Source organism: Callithrix jacchus, chromosome 18, assembly GCF_049354715.1.
Source record: "Callithrix jacchus isolate 240 chromosome 18, calJac240_pri, whole genome shotgun sequence".
NCBI classification, from domain to species: domain Eukaryota; kingdom Metazoa; phylum Chordata; class Mammalia; order Primates; family Cebidae; genus Callithrix; species Callithrix jacchus.
The window spans coordinates 35565327-35579815 of NC_133519.1; the positions used below are offsets into that span (position 1 = coordinate 35565327).

General features: G+C 37.9%; 1 protein-coding gene and 1 long non-coding RNA gene across 9 annotated transcripts in view; one reads left to right on the plus strand and one right to left on the minus strand.

Moving 5' to 3' along the window:
* POGK (pogo transposable element derived with KRAB domain) overlaps positions 1-14489 on the minus strand; it is a 339612-nt gene that overhangs the window by 203603 nt on the left and 121520 nt on the right. The gene's annotated exons all lie outside the window — the stretch shown is intronic.
* Positions 1-14489, plus strand: part of LOC144580272 (uncharacterized) — a 222848-nt gene that overhangs the window by 124577 nt on the left and 83782 nt on the right. The gene's annotated exons all lie outside the window — the stretch shown is intronic.

The following is a 14489-nucleotide window of genomic DNA, read 5'->3' on the forward strand; positions in this document are numbered from 1 at the left end:
TGGCAGGCGCCTGTAGTCCCAGCTACTCAGGAGGCTGAGGTAGGAGAATCGCATGAACCCAGGAGGCGGAGGTTGCAGTGAGCCAGGATTGCACCATCACACTCTAGCCTGGGCAACAGAGCAAGACTCTGTCTCAAAAAAAAAAAAGAGAGAGAAAAGATGGTTCAGAAAAGCCAGCCAACAGAGACCCAGGCTCATGCCACACATCGGGGCTCACCAGCAAAAGAGACAGTGGAGGGTAATCAATTCTGTCAGTTTACTGGCGCACAGATTACTCCTGCCAGTTTCTTTAAATGTCTCCCCGTACTGAACTACAGACTGTTTCTATTTGCTCTTCAAACACCTTTAGCTCATGTTTGGTACAAATGGGAGAAAGCCTTTTTTTGTTGCCATGGCACCACCACAATAAGCTGTTTTGAAGTGTTAGATATTCTGAAATGACAGACTGTGTTTCAAGAAATGAGAATTCTGACAGGGTCAGTAGAAACTGCCAACCTTCTATGTATCACGAATTGTCATGTATCAGTGGTGTCACTATACCAGGAATTTACTCTTGAGACCAAAGAGCATACGTTTTGACAATCTACTCCAGGCCCAGGTGTTCAGTGAATGTGAGGACAGCTCTGTCTCTCAGCCATGCACCTAGCTAACTGGCCCCAGATGCTGATGCTCTTGGACCTGAGTCCAAGAGCATGGAGAAAGTGCTAGTCCAGTGCGATATAACTGTCAATGTCCTTCCCTTTGTTTTCTTTTTATGGAGATGCAGCTCCTCCAGCACTGAAATTGAAGACTAACTCAAGCCTCCCATTCCCAGGATGAGATGGACAAATATTACTTAAGCTATGACATTTGTGTTCCAAGCGCAACCTTGAGGTAGCCATGTTTTGCCCATGGCCTTGCCTATAATTGTGAAATGTATACGTATGTCTTCCTCTCTGTATTGTAAACTCCTCAAGGACAAAGGTCATGATTTATTCATCTCTACATCTACCACTGTGTCTGATACTTGTTAAGCACTAGTTCATGTTTGTTAGGTGTTCCAAGATCAAATTTAACAAATAAACAGCAGGGTGTGTGTGTGTGTGTGTGTGTGTGTGTGTGTGTGTATGTGTGTCACATGTATTCTGGATGATGTGAGCCTGGCTTAGTGAGATGGTAGTGAGACTAGAAAAGCAAAGAAATATTAAAGCAGTTTTAGAGTCATCTCCAAAAGTAATTGTTAGAAAATTTTTGTTGACGTCATAAACCCCCAAGAGTTCATTTAAATAAATTTCAGGTTCCTATATCTAAAGTTTCTGATTCAACTGGGCTGCAGAAAGACCCAGGAGTCTTTGTAATGCAAGTCCCCAGGGCATTCTGACATACACTAAAGCATCTAGTAGTAGACGATAAATCAAAGGATGAAGGATGCCTAAACATTAGTAGTCCTACCGTTAAGCAATTTTATAGCATTCATTCAGAGTTAAACACTACACGTATTAAACAGTTAGGCATAAAGAGAAACACGTTAGAAAGGAATACACAATAAGATGTAAAACAATCTGAACCAATGCCAAAATCTGAGAGTCAAACAATAAATGTAATTGTAGTTCTCAGATATCATAAGGGAAGATTCCATGGGGAGGTGAGACCTCAAATGGAAAAGGGCCTTTATAGGTGAGTGGAACTCTCTTGGCAGAGACGGAGGGGGCATTTCAGAGCAATAAGTTCTTGAACTCTACCATGTTTTGAAATCCTAGTAGCTTATATGCAATATTATATAACCTGATGGGAACCAGACCAGGGATGACACCCTTATATTCCTGCTACCACCTGGGGAGTTAGGATACAGCTAGAGCTGCTATACAGTCATATAGGCACACACATCCTGTTTTCTGCACACTCACCATTTTCACCATCTGCTCCCAGGCTGCCATACTCCACATCAACCAAAGTTTTATGTAGACATTGATGTAAGTGTAGATATATAGACATACATTGATATAAATATAAAATAAAGTAGATATTGAACATCAAATACAAATAGAAGCAGCCTCCATGTACTCTTTCTACTTTCCTGATTCTGATCTTTAAGGCATTCATTCAGGGACTAACAAGGGAGTTCTTTTAAAGTTATTGTCAGATGAAGGTAAGCAAGAGCCTGAGAAGAACAGGGAAAGACTGATATGGCTTTATAAACAAAGTATCTGACATCGAACCATTAAACAATCATTTGTGTTTAGAAAAATTGAAGGAAGTAAGGTAAGAATCTGCTGTCAGTAAAAGCTTAAAGGGCCAGATAGGGATAGAAAGAGAGAGAGAGACAAAATAATAATAATAACAAAACACAAAGAAGGGATTAGGAAAATAATAAGGGCTTTTTTTTTTTGTATACTTGTGCAGACTAAAAGGAAAGAACAGGTAGATGGAATCCCATTGACAAATGGAAGGTGTATTAAATAAACGATTAATACAAAATGATCCACGCACTGAGCTTCACTCACAGAGAAAAAGAAAGACAAGAAGCTGTGGACAATTAGGAGCTACTGCAATATGATCAGAAAGTCGTTGGGAGCAGCCATCAGAAATGGGGTGGAGCTCAGGCAGCTGGTATGCAGGCAAATTAGCAGTGCACGATTTCCAGAGAGCTCAGGGAATTGGTAATGAACCTGGACCTGCCACAGCTGACATGTCAGAGGGAACAGCACAGTGGGATCCCAGGGGGTTGCAAAGAGCAAAAGCACAGCTCCAAATTTCTCAAGAGGCCTGGGAAATTAGTGGCCAGTGCCCAAAAATAATAGCATCCAACTATGTTTGTATATGAGTGCACAGTCCATGGTGACAAGTGACACTATCTGTAAGTTAATGCTAGCTAAAGCAAGGCTGAACTGTTTAAGTAAATGCATATGCAAATAAATAGACAGGACAAAGCATACCAGCCACAGAATTGGCATGCTTTTATAATTGAACTACAGTGATGACAAATCACAAGTCTTTTATTAGGATGCACCAGGCCTAAGTTCTATTTCCTGTTATTACTACCAGAGTTACTGAAAACAATTACCTTTAATTTATCACTTACCACATGCCAAGTAATAGTGCTAAGTATTCTGTGTGTGATAATCTTATTCAGCCTCATAACCCTTATGATCTAAGTGTATTCTCATTTTAGGACTCAAAGTGTTAGGCAAATTTCCTAAACCCACATTGCTAATAAATGGCAGAGGAAAGACAACCCACATCTGTCTGCCACTGAGCAAGCCTCAGTCTTACCAGCAGCCCACGGTGAAACCCTGATTGGGTCCCTTCACCTTCCATTGCTTAGTTATTTTCATCTGTGATGTGCAGTGAGGTGGGGTGTTGCTCAGTGTTCTCTAATAGTATATGGGTAGTATCTATGGTAGAAAAAACAAAAGCTTAGAATTTGAACAGAGCTGGGTTTAGATTCTGTTAGTGCCATGATGCTGGGTAACCTATCCCAAACTCAGCTTCCTCATTTAGAAAGAAGAAAAATCACACCTATCTCATAGGGCAATTGTAGAGTTTAAGGAGATATTATATTTCAATAGGTGCCTAGTAGCTTTAATATTCTATGATTTTGTTCTAGTTGTAAACTGATCTGACTATAATTAGATGAAAAACAAAAGGAGAAATGGTAATCCATAAAAGAAAATCTTTTAAAAATTAAGTTAAATTTTATAAAAAGATTATTAATTTCTGAATATGTTATAGGCTATGATATACTCAAATAATAAATTACTTTAAAGGGGGTATTCAGCCTTTGAGCTTTCATAATTTAAAGAGAAAACTTATAAAAGTTTTATTCCCCTAAGTCACTCAAAATTGAATTCTGAATCCAGTAGCAGATTCCAGAGCCTCTAGGGATAATGAGAAAATTATCTTCTAAAGAGAACCTGTTTTCAATGAAGTAAAATATTATGTGTTACTCAATCACTTTCAGTAAAGGGGTTCCATTCATATAATAGAAATATTTGGGGACATTTATACCATTTTGTCCTAAGACAATGAACGTTTATTTTTTAGACTAAACGAGCATTTATCTTTGTAAGTTCTTCCTCATACCAATTTTAACTGCCTGTTTGGTCATGATTTACTTCAAGAAAGCTGACTAAATCAAATTGAATTTAAGTAGTTTCTTGATATCCTTTATTGTACTTGATGTGGTCAAAATTAGTCTTCTCCTTCATCAGTTATTGTGGAATTCAGACAAACAAACAGGAAGTGCCAGATGGCTGAATTGGACCAAAAATTGAAATGCTTTCTCCCACCAAAAATGTAGAAATGCAGGAAATTTAATAGTAAACAAGACTGACATCTTCTGCTTCCTAATGATAAAACAGGAATGAGAGAATAATGATTTTCATTAATATGTACTGAACACTTATATTGTAGACATTTTTCTAAGATTTAGAATTCATCTTCCTTAAATCCATCATCATACTTGATGCTCAAAACAATCCTTCGGAGTGAGTGGTGACTGTCACCCTCATTTTACAGCTGAGGAAACTGAGGCATAGATAGGTAACTAACTTCGCAAAGCCTCACATTCCATCATGGGCAGAGGGGTATTTTAACCCAGACAATCCTGCTCTGGAGCAAAAGCATTCCATCACAGATGATGGGTATCCACTGTAAAGGTCCCTTTCAAGATTTTAATGACCATTTTATAATGTAGCATTTTTATTAACAGTAATAATGTGTGTATTTGAGTAGCCTATTTATGCTCACAAAACATTTGATATAAGTCTGTTTCCCTGGGCCCTTATGATATAAGCAGGTACAAACACCATCAATTTAGTTAGGGACATAGACTGCAAGAGATGGAGTGACTTGAGGATTTAAACATAGGACTTCTGACCCCAAGTCCAGTGCTCCTTCCTCCGTACAAACTTTTCCTGAGAAAAATCAAACCCTGCAATCTGCTGGTGGGTCTATAGCCACCAAAAACTAACACTTAACAGTATTTCTTGAACAGCAAGACTCATTGAACATTTACTTTCTGCCAAGGACTATGTAAAGCATTCTGTTAATCTCATGTAAGCCTCTGTCTTAGCCCTCGTGAGTTCATTTAACACTTGTATTTTTAAAATGAGGGATTTGAAGCTCAGATAGATTAAGCAACTCATTTCAGGCCACATAGTTCCTAATTGACCTGACAACAACCTAACCCAAGCTGGGCTTGGCATTTGAACACACATCTATTCAATTGCAAAATTTTCATATTCTTCAACACTAAAAGATAAACCTGATGAGGGCAGATATGGTGGTGTCCTTCCAGAACTTGTAGAACTGCTGACCACAATCAGTTTCCAACTAGCACACTGTATTAGCTATCTACTAATGTGTGATATCACCACAAACTTGGAAGCTAAAATGACACTCATTTATTTTCTCATAGTTTCTGTGGGTCAGGAATCCAGATTCTGACCGGCTGGCTCTCTGCAAGGCTGTAATTAAGACTTCCTCCAGGGCTATGATCTCATCTGAAAGCTTGATTAGGAAAAGACCCATTTCCATATATACTTGGTTGTTGGCAGGATTCAGATCTTTACAAGAAATCAGAATGAAGGCATCAGTTTCTCACTGACTATTGGCTTGCGACTACCCTCAGTTCCCAGACTGTTTTTAGCTAAAAGCCATCCTCAGGTTCTTGACACATGGGCATTCACTACATCACTTCTTGCCTCCACAAATACATCTAGGGTCTTATAGCATGATAGTTGACAGCTTTATGACACATAATCCTGGAAATCACATCACATCACCTTTGCCACATTCTGTTTGTAGAAAACAAGTCATAGGTTCTGTCACCCTGAAAAAGAGGGATACTGCAGACATGAGTATTAGATGTTATTAGACATTAGAAGTAGATGGCAAGGATGATTAGGGATGATCCCAGAGTTTGACTATGGCCAATCCTTCTGAAGTCCAATTCATGCCAGAAGTCTGGCATGAAGAACAGACTTCTGGTTTGCAGAGATGGTGGTCTCTTCTCTTAAGAAACCTTAAAATATAAGACAAGAAAGCAAATTTCTGCCTCTTTAATGAAATAGGATACACTGTAATCGTGAACCTCAAAATAAAAAGTTCACAAATAATAGAAAAATCTCACAGGGGTGCATGAAGGACCAAGAAAAGATGCACATGGCTATAGAAATCAGGCAAAGCTAGCAAACAGGAGTTCTCAAAACATGAGTATACCCCAAGGTACAAAACCACAGCTTGCCAGTAGAGATTTTCCATTGACCCTTTTTGGTATGAAGCCTTGAAAGGTTAGGAAGGTGGAGCTGAATGAAGAATCACAAACAAACCATGGTTTGCAAGAAGCAGTCTGTCAGGATGACAGGAAGAAAGTAAGAGACTCTGTATTGGGAATATTCTGCTGTGCCAATCTAGTTTGGGTGGGAGGAATGAAGACGGGAGGAACACACACCTATACAATCCCATTATAAGGAAGATTCCGTTGGCCTGGCACAGGGCTCTGGCACTTCCCAGACACAAGTCTCCTGCCCACAGCTTACCTAGAAACAATTCACCTAATTCAAACATGATTATTAACTTAAAAGAATAAATATAAGGCTGATAGAAACATTATAAGAAGAAAGGGTAAAAGCAACAGGAAAAGCCAAACAACTCAAAAACACACGCGGCCGGGCGCGGTGGCTCAAGCCTGTAATCCCAGCACTTTGGGAGGCCGAGGAGGGTGGATCACGAGGTCAACAGATCGAGACCATCCTGGTCAACATGGTGAAACCCCGTCTCTACTAAAAATACAAAAAATTAGCTGGGCACGGTGGTGCGTGCCTGTAATCCCAGCTACTCAGGAGGCTGAGGCAGGAGAATTACCTGAACCCAGGAGGTGGAGGTTGCGGTGAGCCGAGATCGCCCCATTGCACTCCAGCCTCGGTAACAAAAGCGAAACTCCATCTCAAAAAAAAAAAAAAAAAAAAAAAAACACGCATAAGAAAATTATTGCAACAGGGCAGATGAAAACTTTAACAGCCATGTCACAGTTTAAAAATAATAATGGACTGGGCACAGTGGCTCACACTGTAATCTCAACACTTTGGGAGGCCAAGGTGGGTGGATCACCTGAGGTCAGGGGTTTGAGACCAGCCTGGCCAGCTGGTCTAGACCTCAAAGTGAAAAATTTTTGCCAGCTAGACAAAAAGATTGGGTTACCTAAAGAGAGAGAAAATACAAAACCGGCTAAACAGTGAGCAGGCTAAATGATAATTGGCCTAAGCAATGAATAAAACCAAACAAAAACAAAAACAGTTAAGTGATAAGCACTTCCAAAGTCCATGAGGGTAAGATGTGACCAGTAATAAGGCAGTAGGAAAATCTTGTATGAGCATGTTAGAAGTCAGAGAATACTCATGAGTCCTTCTTGAAGAAAGCATGAGCACAGTAGAACAAACTTTATCCAATTAAGAAATTAAGGGAGACTAGGGTGGAGAAGAATACTGTTGTCCAGGCTGGAGTGCAGTGGTGTGATTACTGCTCACTGCCGCCTAGACGTTGTAGGTTCAAATGACCCTTCCACTTCAGTCTCTCAAGTAGCTGGGACTACAGGTGTGCACCACCATGCTCAGCTAATTTTTGTATTTTTGTAGAGACAAGATTTTGCCATGTTGCCCAGGCTGGCCTCAAACACCTGGTCTCAAGGAATTCATCCGCCTTAGTCTTCAAAGCGCTGGAATTATAGGTGTGAGCCATAATACACCGCGCCTGGGCTGTATACATAGCTTTTGGATAAAAAGTCTAAACTGTACTTTAAAAAACAGATATGGGTTTCATAATCTGAAACATTTGCATTTTCAGATTCAACTTCGCTTGATTGCACTGTAATTGATCTGTATACTTAAACCTATATGTTCAATGTTGTACTCTGACATTGCACATCTTGCTTAACTTTGTTTCTGTGATCCAGCAAGCTCTTATTATATAACAAACTAATTTAAATTGTAAAAAATTTAAAAAGTTTTAAAAAAAGAAATTAAGAGAAACTCCAGCAAAAGGAAAGTAATGAGCACTGAACACGCAACTTTAAGACAGTCTAAACCAGCTGTGGATATTATAGTTACAGAACACAAGGAAGTGTTATGAACCTTTACAATGTAGATAAGAAATAACTAACAAAGTTTAGGAGGGTAAGTGAGAAGGAGTGGTGGCAAATAATATAAGTATTGATTTCCTTATAAAAATATACTATTCAAAGCTGTTAAACAAAACCATAGATCTATAAACATATTGGAAAAATAGGAAGTTAAACACTTAAGAAAAATTACATACCAAATGGAAATTGAATGATGTAGAAGGGAAGAATAAGGAGAGAAAAAAGAAGTATGCTGATGTTCTTGGCTTACTGAGGATAACCAAAAGACTATCTGTAGAAATAGAAGATTGATATAGTATATAAAATTATGGACACAAAAATGATTGCTGGAACAAAATATTTACAACTCTAAAAATATATATATACTACATATATAATATTTTTATATAACACAATACATATTGTTGTTATGGTTAATTTTTATCTGATAACTTGGCTGGGCCATGGCACCCAGATATTTGGCCAAACATTATTCTGGAGATTGCTGTGAAGATGTTTTTTGGACAAGACTGATGTTTAAATTGGTGGACTTTATCCATAATGAGCGTGGGCCTTATCTGATCAGATGAAGGCCTTAACAGAGAAAAAGTTTGACCTCTTCTAGACGAGAAGGAATTCTGCCATCAGATTGCCTTTGGACTCAACTGTAACTCTCCCCTGGGTCTCCAACCTACAAGCCTACCCTCCACAATCACATGAGCCAATTCTTTAAAGTAAATCTTTGTCTCTGTATTATATGTATATACATCCTATTGGTTGTTTCTCTGGGGAACTCTGACCAATATCTATCTATCTATCTATCTATCTATCAATCAAATGTTAGACTCAAATATAATACATAATTCTAAAACATTACTCCATGAAAACTGAAACTATAATTTTTCAACATCCCAAGAAACTCAAGAAATATTCACAAATGTTGACCATTTATTAGGCCCAAAGAAAGTCTCAACATGTTACAAAATGTGAACAGTCTAGTCAACATTCTCTAATTACAATGCGATAAAACTAGAAATCTGTTAGCAAATTAGAAAAAAAAGTCTTTTTCTCATGCAACTTTTAGTTCAAAGAGGGAAAGTGAAAGCATATTTTACCAGCAAAATAACAGTGATCAAAACATCATCAAAATCTATGTGAAGTGTTCAGAAGAAAATGTATAATTATATTAATAAACAAAAAAATTATGCTTGTATATTTTAATAACAAGAAAATATACTTAAATAAACATACATTAATAAATATGAAAGAATAAAAATAAAGCAACTCAAGAAGGTAAAGAAAGAACTATAAAACTAAAAAGCATAAGAAAGAAAACATTATAAATGAAAGCAGAAATTAATAATTTGGGACAGTGTAATAATAAAACTAAAGAGAAAATCATGTTGTTTTTCTTGAGAAAATACAATATGCAAGCCATCAACTAAAATTTAAAAGATAGAATGATGTAGAAAAAGCTTTCCTAAGGGGGAAAAAAGCAAAAAGAAATTTTTTAGAAGATTGATAAATTCCATGTATATTTTTTAAATATTGGGGGAAAATATCACTTAAAAAGTAAGAAGTAATAACAAACTGGTTAAAAAATAAAAGTCCAATTAAAATCACAGAAGGCCAATATCTACAGATCTCCTACTATCAACAAAAAGTCAATACCCAGTTTTTAAAAAGAACAAAGAATGTAAACAGAAAGTTAATTACAAGTGTCTCTTCAAAATAAAATAATGTTTGACCTCATTCATAAAAAAAATAAAAATTAAAACTATGTCATCTCTTTTAAAATCAATTAGACAATATAAGTTCAAAATATTTGGACATATGTTGGCATCAATATAGAGAAACAGGCATTCCCCTCACACAGCTGGTGGTAATGTAAATTGGTAAAATCTCTGTTAAAAGCAACTTAGTGATACCTATCAAAATTATAAAGACATAGATCCTTTGACTCAGCAAGTTCTACTTTTGGTACTTTATTCTACATATATGGCTGCACACATGTGAATGGCATACACCATATTCATTAAATAATTGTTTGTAAAAACAATCCTTTGGAAGCTATGTAAGGAGCTATCAATGTTCGAAGGTGGAAGGAAGATCAAATCCATGTCATCTTACAGATTCACACAGACAGATCCAGACAAATTTCTGATCATCATTCTCACACTTTTGACACCTGGACTGAAGCCAAATACTTTCAAAAGAGTTTCAAGTTGAAAAAAGTTTCAACTTTTTTGAAAGTATTATGATATATTCTTATAATTGAATACTACTGTATATGACCATTAAAAAAGGAATCAGATGGCTCAATATGAATTGATACGAACTAATTTCCAAGACACAATGTATATATTGTTAAATGAAAAAGGCCCCAGTGTAAAAGAGTTAGTTCAGAATTCCAACATTTGGTGTTTTAAGCAGTAAGAAACATATACACATGTTTTTGCACGTGCATAGCACGTGACTGTCGGGATACACAAGAACCTTATAGTAGCAATTGTCTTTGGAGAAAGAAACCAAGTGGCAAGTGCAAGAATGAGAGCAAGTCCTACCATTTATCATCAGCCATTTTGAACATTGTTGCCTTTGTATCATGCTTGTATATTATTTACTCAAAACTAAATGACTAAATGTTGAAAAGAGGGAAAATTATCTGAGAGCTGACTGTGGGATTTGAATTCTAAGCAGGTTGATTCAGAACTGTTTACCCACCATATCCCTACCCAACTGCCACAATTCAAGATCCATTTCTCTGATTCTTAAGGATTCAAAAATCCGTTCTGTACAGGCTTGAGATGTGCCAATTGGTCAGCTGTGTGGGTCTTTAACTTAAGCCCATTCTGTTCTGAGTGTAATGCAATGTCATTGACTAATAACACCAATGATCTACAGATAATGAGGAGACGTGACGTAGAAAAGCAGGAGGGTATGAGGAAGAATGGGAAGTCTGAGGGCCTGTGGCCAGCCAATTACCAACTTGGTAATTGAGAGACTGCTCAGCAAGCTGCCCCACCCTTAAATAGAAGGATGCCTACCCCATTTCTTATCCCTCGCCCTGCACTAAGCCAGCCTGAAATAGATAGAAGGAAGCACGGCTACATATGAGGATAAATGCAGTGTCCTTTCTCAAGGGCAGTAAACATCATTTATTTGGGTTTTGTTGCTTCTAAGATCTATTGTCTCCTGAAATCTAATTTGCTATGTGCCCTAAGCTTATTTGGGGCTCCATAGAACAGAAATTAGTGCAAGGTAGCAGAGTCTCCATGCAGGCCTGAACAGGAGGAGCTCAGTCCATCTTAATAACCTCACTAATGACTAGAAGGAGAGGGCTGACAGCATATAAAAACAGACAGCCTGGTTGGGAACAGGTGGGAACATTTCTGAGAATGTCCTCCGCTTTTTTTTTTTTTTACATTATTAGCACCCAGAGTATTTTTTCTTTGTGAGAGAATTTAATCTTCAGGACTGTTAACCAGTTTTTTTTAGAGCTGTCATCAACTCCGATAAAGAGAGTACAATTATTGCAGGGCAAAGAGACTTGTGGGCTCAAGGAGGCAGCAATTCAAGGGTATGCAAAGGAATGCCGTGTTGCCAACCTCCTTAGCCTCCACTGATTGCTTATCCCTGGATTAGAACGACTAGATCAACTAGGAATAGGTTTTACTACTGAAGTTACTTTTCGTCTGTCCGCTTTTCAGACCTAGGAGAAGGTGTGCTCCTGAGTTTGTATTATGGAAAATATAAAAATAAGTTTATTCTTCCATTCATTGAATAAAATACTAAGTACATATTGAACACAGACGAGTGAAAGAGAGGCAGCCGGTGACACTGAACACATGTAGGGCCCATCCCTGCCCACTCGGAGTTCACAGTCCAGGCGGTAAGATGTATATGGCATGCACGAGAAGAACCAGGGAAGGCATGAGTTTGCACTTGATTTTTAATTGACTTCACTGCCTTTTTTCCATGGCTGACAGTTTTTCCTTACATTCAGGCTCTGCCAGGAAGAGTCTATAGGAAAAGTTCAGTGGACCAACTGGCCTGTACCAAGTATAGCACCCTCCTCCACCAGGCTGCAACATAGTTTTCAAAAGGAGCTCTTTTCTATGTCCTTGAAACCCAGAGAGAAAAAAGGAAACAAGATCTCTGAGAATAGCTGCATTGTTTCTCAGGGTGTCGGGGTCCTGGACCTTCGGGGCCACTTAGGTAATAAATATTCAAACACTGGATTACGAGATAGGCTCTACTTGCCAGTTTTGGCATTTATTTTCATACCATTTTATTATTGTCATAGAACCATTAGTTAATTATATGATTCAACGTCTTTTAAGGTTTGTAATATATAAATTTTAAAATGTATATCCATAAAAATGGAGGGAGAAAACCCCAGGGCAGAGGACATGTCTTGATTTGTGTTTTGTAGAACAGTTCAGTCATAACTCTGGTCTCTCTATAACATCTAAATCAGGGTTTCCAGGGGTCACCACTACCAGCAAGTTGCCAGTTTCCAATGGCCTTGGAATGAGGCTGCTGGGCCAAGAGCCCTCATATGGAGCCAGGAGAGAAACCCTTCTGAAGTCCACAGGTGCATGATGCTGCTTATAAATGGCAGGTGTCTCCAACCCAGAGGCTGATGGCCTAGGAAGCTGGCTTTGGGCTGGCTTCACCAAGGACAAAATAAGTATAACCTTTTAGTTTCGGTGTCCCTAAGGGTTTAAAAGGACTTGCAAACAAATTTGGCTGCTCAGGGCTGCACCCTAGGACCATTTGCTTTCATGGGCTCCTTCCTTCATAGAAAACATGTTAAATTATATTTAATTATATGTGTTCATATAAAGATTAATTATTAATATTATAGATTATATTTTTGACCTAAACATTTATTTTTTCTTTTTTAGATTGTTGTTCCCTGTACATGATGTCATAATGCATTTGCTGCTTTTGAGATTCTTTTGTGTTTTTATTAATGCATAATAATTTTACATATTTATGGGGCACACAATATTTTGATACATGCATACAATGTATAATTATTAAATCAGGATGATTAGCATATGCATCACCTCAAACATTTATCCTTTTTGTGTGTGTTAACCACATTGAAATCTTCTCCTTCAGCTATTTTGAAATATACAACAAATTGTTGATAACTCTAGTCGCCTTACTACTACTGGACTGTTGAACACCAGAACATATTCCTTCTATTTAACTGTATTTTTGTACCCTTTAACCAATTTTCTTCTTCTTCTGATTTTAAAAGAAATTAAAAAGCTTTGTGGGTCCTAGGCACTGTGCCTACTGTGTATTCTGAATAATTAGGTCCTGATGGGGGTCATAATTAAATTTTAAAAGGTGATGGCAGGGAGGAAAGAATTGCAAATATGAAAAAACAAAAAAACACACATCACAGAAGAGCACAGAGTGGTAAGTTAGAGAAAGCAGCAAATTGGATGGCCAAATTTTGTCAAAGCCCCAAAACACAGTCTTACTTTCTCAGAGGTTAAATCTCTAGGTCTTGAGAATTTGCTTATTTTACATTCAGGCTGATTACAGCTTAATGCAAAGCACCATGGTGATCACTTTTCAGGAGCAAATGTTTTTCTGATTACTTTACATTTGTGTATCTTAAACTAGTATTTCATGAATGCTAACTGCTGCAGTTTGAGTTTCCAACTGAATTGTCAAGTGGTGACTTTGTTCTTTTACTTGTAAACTTCCATGTAGTGTTTATTGTTTCTTTAGCTTTTCATTTTTCCAGTGATTTTGATGTTTAGAAGCTCAGTTCCTGCCAGCCGCCCTGGAGGAGGCTTCAGAAAGAGCTGGGAGAATTATGTAAAACCTTATACAGGACTGTCGGAAATTTCACTTTTAACCTGTCCCCAGGCCTGTGTTGTTCTGACCCAAGATCTGAACACAGTCAATACATTTGGCACTCTCTCCTGCCAGTCTCTAGGACCTCCCTAGAGGAAAGCAAGGGGTGCTCTGGAGACATCGTTTTCTGCCCCATATGAAATAACTCCTGCCCCATGCTGTTTACTTCAGTGTCAGTACACCTGCTCTCAATTGTTTTCCTGTTTTTGGAGACAGTTACCTGATGTATCCCTTCTCTTTAAACGAGTTCCCACTCCCATCACCTATTGCATGAAGGTTGTTTTCCTCTAAGGAGAGAGAATAATACTTATTAAGCACTTGGTATTAGCCTAAGTTGGTTCCTTCCCATCATCATCTCATTTAATTCTCACACCACTCAGAGGTGGAAGTAATAGTCTATAAGATGAGGAAACCAAGGCTCAGAAAGGAAAAAAGTGAGAAGACTCAGTCATAAAAATGAGAGGAAAGAGAACATGCACCAGAGAATTAAAGATACAATTTTTTTCAG